The sequence below is a fragment of the Coregonus clupeaformis genome, chromosome 24 (assembly GCF_020615455.1).
Source record: "Coregonus clupeaformis isolate EN_2021a chromosome 24, ASM2061545v1, whole genome shotgun sequence".
NCBI lineage: Eukaryota > Metazoa > Chordata > Actinopteri > Salmoniformes > Salmonidae > Coregonus > Coregonus clupeaformis.
This window is the reverse complement of record NC_059215.1, coordinates 17,620,619-17,626,618: the sequence shown is the minus strand read 5'-3', so window position 1 is coordinate 17,626,618 and position 6,000 is coordinate 17,620,619.

The window sequence follows — 6,000 nt, the reverse complement described above, 5'->3', positions numbered from 1 at the left end:
GTAAAATCGTTGAAATTGTTGCATGTTGCGTTTCTATTTTAGTTCAGGATAGATAGATGTAGGCTACACAGACAGGCACAATATCACAAGTGAAGTCATTCTTCTCGAAGACGGCTCTTATTGAACAGGTACACATAACTGTCTCCCATTCATTTTGTGTTTTCTTGCAAACATACTGTAGATGGAGCACAGAATTCTAGTGGAAGCTGAGCATTGGTGACAGAAAACGTGATTTATTTTATGCAACAACAGTCCATCTTATTCTAGGGCTGAGGGCCGATGCAGTTGGGTAATGTTGTTGGCCAAGGGGACTGTGCACTGCTCCAGTAGTGTGACACAATTCAGCTTCTGGTATACTTGTGGATTTACACCAGTGGGAATGTGTGGACACATTGTGTGGTCCTCTGTAGCTCAATTGGTAGAGCATGGCGCTTGTAACGCCAGGGTAGTGGGTTCGATCCCCAGGACCACCCATACGTAAAAATGTATGCACACATGACTGTAAGTCGCTTTGGATAAAAGCGTCTGCTAAATGGCATATTATATTATTATTATATCTCAATCACTGTGTGACACGACACCAACCTCCATCAATCCCATATTGTTGTGAGCATCTAGGTCGAATGGATGCCAATTTCATTTAGATGGCAAGTTTGCTTTGCTTGGCCTTACATGCTGTAGCTAGTAGACACAATGTACCCCATAAAAATGAAAACATAGAAGTGTTAGGTTGGCAGGCTCAGTAGATAGTGTTATCTTAATTCACCTCCTCTGCTCTTGAAGACAGGTTTTTCCACCTGTGTTGTCTTTCATCTGTTCAATTACCCCATATATCAGCAGGTAGCCTACCTCTCTTGTCATTTCAGCTGGGTTGTCTAGGGGTTGATTGGGGGTTGTCTAGGGTTTGTCTAGGGTTTGTCTAGGGGTTGTATGTCTGTGGTACTGAGGGAAGCAGGTTCTTTCTGTCTGGGAAAATGTCCCTTCTCACTTCCTCCTCCACTACCTCTAACTCAGTTGCTGGAGAGGAAGGAAACCGCTCAGGGATTTCACCATGAGGGCAATTTTCACGACTTCCTCCGAAGCTGCCTCCTCTCCTGGTTCGGGCAGGCTTCTGCGTTCGTCGTCACCGGCCTTCTAGCCACTGCCGCTCCTCATCTCATCATTCCATTTGTTTTGTCTTGTTTATTACACACACCTGGTTCATATCCCCTCATCAGTACTTGTATAAGTGTTCCCTCTGCCCCCTTGTCTTTGTGTGTGATTGTTTATTGTGAAGATAGTGAAGCTCGGTTGAGCTCCTTGTATTTTGTATTGCCAGGTTATTTTCCCTGTGTGCCTTGTTGGTTCCAGTGCGCCTGTTTTGCGCACTGGACTGTTTTGACGCATTACTGCATAACGCTGTATTCTGGAATAAATCCTGTTATTCTGTGATTTACCCTCCTGCTCCTGACTCCTTCAAATCACAGAATCACTTATGGGTGGTCCCGGGAATCAAACCCACTCTCCTGGCATTGCAAGCGCCATGCCAACTCCCTCCATGCGCAGACCATCCCCCCTAGATTACCTTCCTCTCTCTCCTCTCATTCCCACGGGGGGCCAGTATGAAAAATGTATGCACTCACTAATTGGAAGTCGCTCTGGATAAGAGCGTCTGCTAAATGATTCAAATGTAAAAATGTAAATGCCCTCCCCTGTCCCATCTCCTTGGCTGGGTCAGTAAAGCAGGGGGATTGACTGTGTGCTGTTGCAGATGTACAGTCTGGAGAGAGGCCAGGTTGCTCTGGCTGGGATAACATGTGGTCAGGGACTGTTCACCCTGGCACCCTTTCAGACTGTCTCCCACACAACATGCTGTGTCCATGCCAGATTCACAACGCTAGCACTGACTGAACACCCTGCCTTCTTCCTCTAGGGGTATTATCAGGTTGAGATTATCAGGTTGAGTTGTTACCAAGTATAATTGATGATTCATTGTATTGACATAACAAATTCAGACTTAATAAGATTCTATGTCTCTAAAAGGAATTCAAGTATATACAAAACTAAACATAAAATCCAGTCAGATATGTTGCTTTGTAATGAGGTTAATTCACTTCAACTTCCCCAACCTTGTTTATTCTCAACTAAGGACTGAGGTGTGATTGTCTGGACAATCGGCTAGGGTCTAGGGATACCCGGACACTGTTTTTCTCAGATTCTCCACAACATTACATTCTATCAATCAATCAATGAAATGTATTTATAAAGCCCTTTTTACATCAGCAGATGTCACAAAGTGCTATACAGAAACCCAGCCGAAAACCTCAAACAGCAAGCAATGCAGATGTAGAAGCACGGTGGCTAGGAAAAACTCCCTATAAAGGCAGAAACCTAGGAAGAAACATAGAGAGGACCCAGGCTCTGAGGGGTGGCCAGTCCTCTTCTGGCTGTGCCGGGTGGAGATTATAAGAGTACATGGCCATTTAAGATTGTTCTTCAAGATGTTCAAACGTTAATAGATGACCAGCAGGGTCAAATAATAATCAGTGGTTGTAGAGGGTGCAACAGGTCAGTACCTCAGGAGTAAATGTCAGTTTGCTTTTCATAGCCGAGCATTCAGAGGTCGAGACAGCAGGTGTGGTAGAGAGAGAGAGAGAGAGTGGAAAACAGCAGGTCCGGGACAAGGTAGCGCATCCGGTGAACAGGTCAGGGTTCCATAGCCACAGGCAGAACAGTTGAAACTGGAGCAGCAGCACGACCAGGTGGACTGGGGACAGCCAGGAGTCATCAGGCCAGGTAGTCCTGACGCATGATCCTAGGGCTCAGGTCCTCCGGGAGGGGAGGGAGAGAGAGAGAGTCAGAGGGAGCATACTTAAATTCACACAGGACACCAGATAAGACAGGAGAATTACACCAGATATAACAGACTGATCCTAGCCCCCCGCACATAGACTATTGCAGCATAGATACTGGAGACTGAGACAGGGGTGGGACGGGGGACACTGTGGCCCCGTCCGACGATACCCCCGGACAGGGCCAACCAGGCAGGATATAACCCCACCCACTTTGCCAAAGCACAGCCCCTACACCACTAGAGGGATATCAACAGACCACCAACTTACTACCGGCTGAGTATAGCCCACGAAGATCTCCAAAACCGGACAGGAAGATCACGCCTGTGACTCAACTCACTTAAGTGACGCACCCCTCCTAGGGACGGCATGGAAGAGCACTAGTAAGCCAGTGACTCAGCCCCCATAATAGGGTCAGAGGCAGAGAATCCCAGTGGAGAGAGGGAATATAATCTGCCATGACTACAAGGTCCGATAGGAATTCAGGGAACTCAGTGAGGAACGCTGTATACAGCCCAGGAGGCCTGTAAACAGTAGCTATAAAAAGTGATTGAGTAGATGGCTTTATAGATTTCACGACTAGAAGCTCAAAAGACGAAAACGCAGTCATTTTTTTGTTGTTGTGTAAATTGAAATTTGCTGTCATAAATGTTAGCAACACCTCCGCCTTTGCAGGATGCGTGGCAGATATGGTCACTAGTGTAACCAGGAGGATAGGCCTAATTTAACACAGTAAATGAATCAGGCTTGAGCCATGTTTCAGTCAGGCCAATCACATCAAGATTATGATCAGTGATTCGTTCATTGACTATGACTGCCTTGGAAGTGAGGGATCTAACATTAAGTAACCCTGCAGGGACTGTGCAGGGGGATTTATACTACTATCTGTACTTACTGGTGGCACAGACGCTGTTTCATCCTTTTCTACACTTAAATTGCCCTTGCCTAACGATTGCATCTGAAGCTGTGCTTGCAACACGGCTATCTTCACCATAAGGCGATAGTTCTCCTGTATATTATGAGTACAGCGACCGCAATTAGATGGCATAGTGTAAATGTTACTACTTAGCTTTTTCGGCTGGTGGAGGTCCTGTAGAACCATATCCAGATAAAGCGTCCGGGGTGAAAAAGTTGAATGAAAAAAGTAGAGCAAGGAAAAAACTAAGACATTGATAAATGTATTAAAAGTAAAAACCGAAAAGTTTGGCAGATAGCCAAGTAGCAACAAACAGCACAGAGACAAGTCCAGAAGTGCTTCTGTCTCTACACTCTTAGAAAAAGGGGTTCTTCGGCTGTCCCCATAGGATAACCCTTTTTGCTTCCAGGTAGAACCCTCTGTGTAAAGGGATCAAGATGGAACCCAAAAGGGTTCTACCTGGAACCATAAAGGGTTATTCAAAGGGTTCTCCTATTGGGACAGCAAATAACCCTTTTTAGGTTCTAGATAGCGCGGTTTTTCTAAGAGTGTATGTTGGAAGACTTCTGCAGGCTGGGGTGTTCTCTGCACCAAACGCTGAAAACAAACATCCATGCCCTGCAGCTTTTGGTGGTGAGAGTAAGCTCAAATGTAACATTTGAAAGCTGCAGCAATTATTTCTATTCAATTTTCCTCCCACTTTTATAATGAATCTCTGTTATTATTAAAATGATTAAACGGTTATTGTGCTTTTAAATGAAATAACACCAGTAAACATAAGATATCTAAATATGAGTTGATAATCATTTGTCATCAATAATCATTTATCCTATATATCTTGATGGTTGATACTTGATATACAGTACATTGAAAGTCTAACTATATACTACAACGAACGTTCCATTTACACCATGTTAAGTGTTCAGTGCCCTCTGCAGGTCTGGAAGGGTTAGATCATTTTAGTTTCTGGTGTCTATATTAGGATGTTGGTGTTTTCATACTAAAATCAACTGACTATAAGCTGTCTATCTAAAATCCACCAGAAGGCATGATATCATCTAAGGTCACGATAGAAGTACTTTTTTGGGTCAAGTAGTTTTACAGATTCATATTGTAGTTTGACTATGGCAACAAGCCAGGTCAACCCCTGTGCACGGAAGTCATCAGTGGAGGCATGCAAAAGATATGTGTTGTGGATGATCTGTCCTTTGTCTGCCTCTCTAAGTATCCAAATCCTTCCACTCCATATTTGTAATAGTTGCTTATTACTTATAACAGTAGGTGTCAGCCTCAGTGGCGGCTCCTGAAAAAATTCTCAGGAGGGGCAATTTTTCTGATGATTTAGGTGACCTACACACATTTTTAAAAAGATATGTCCAGCAACAACATGAAGACAGGGGCAGCATATAAGTCAATACCAGTATCATTTATTGACTGATCTCAGGGAGTGCTCCTAATCTCAGCTTGTTACCTGTATAAAAGACACCTGTCCACAGAAGCAATCAATCAATCAGATTCCAAACTCTCCACCATGGCCAAGACCAAAGAGCTCTCCAAGGATGTCAGGGACAAAATTGGAGACCTACACAAGGCTGGAATAATAATAATAATAATAATATGCCATTTAGCAGACGCTTTTATCCAAAGCGACTTACAGTCATGCGTGCATACATTTTTGTGTATGGGTGGTCCCGGGGATCGAACCCACTACCTTGGCGTTACAAGCGCCGTGCTCTACCAGCTGAGCTACAGAAAGTGGATACTCATGGATGCGCATCGCAATTGTAAAATGTCAACACAATTGGAGACACCACGTCATTTTGGAGACATGTTATTGACAGTAAACTATTGTAGATGCGACTGCTAACTAAATAAAACATTTTAGCTGGCTAGCTAATCATCTTAGCTAAATGTGGGGCAAACAATTCAGTTATTTACCGTTAATTTGAGGGATTGGGGTGAAAGAAATCGAGTTACATAGTGATACTTTACGATATACTGTATTGACAATATCGCAATATAACCATATCCACCCTGTCCAAAGTCTCTACTTGGTCTCAGTTCTCCAGTAAACTTGTGATTATCAACACTAACCTCATCGTTGTGGCGGCGGACAGCTAGCCTGTATCCCTCATCCAGTTGAGTGGCAATGTTATTTTTTCGTTCGTACCATTTTTTGGAAAATCCTCGGGTGTAGGACTTCCCCCCTTTAGTAGAAACCTGTTGAATTATTAAATTTGGTCTGGGAGGTCC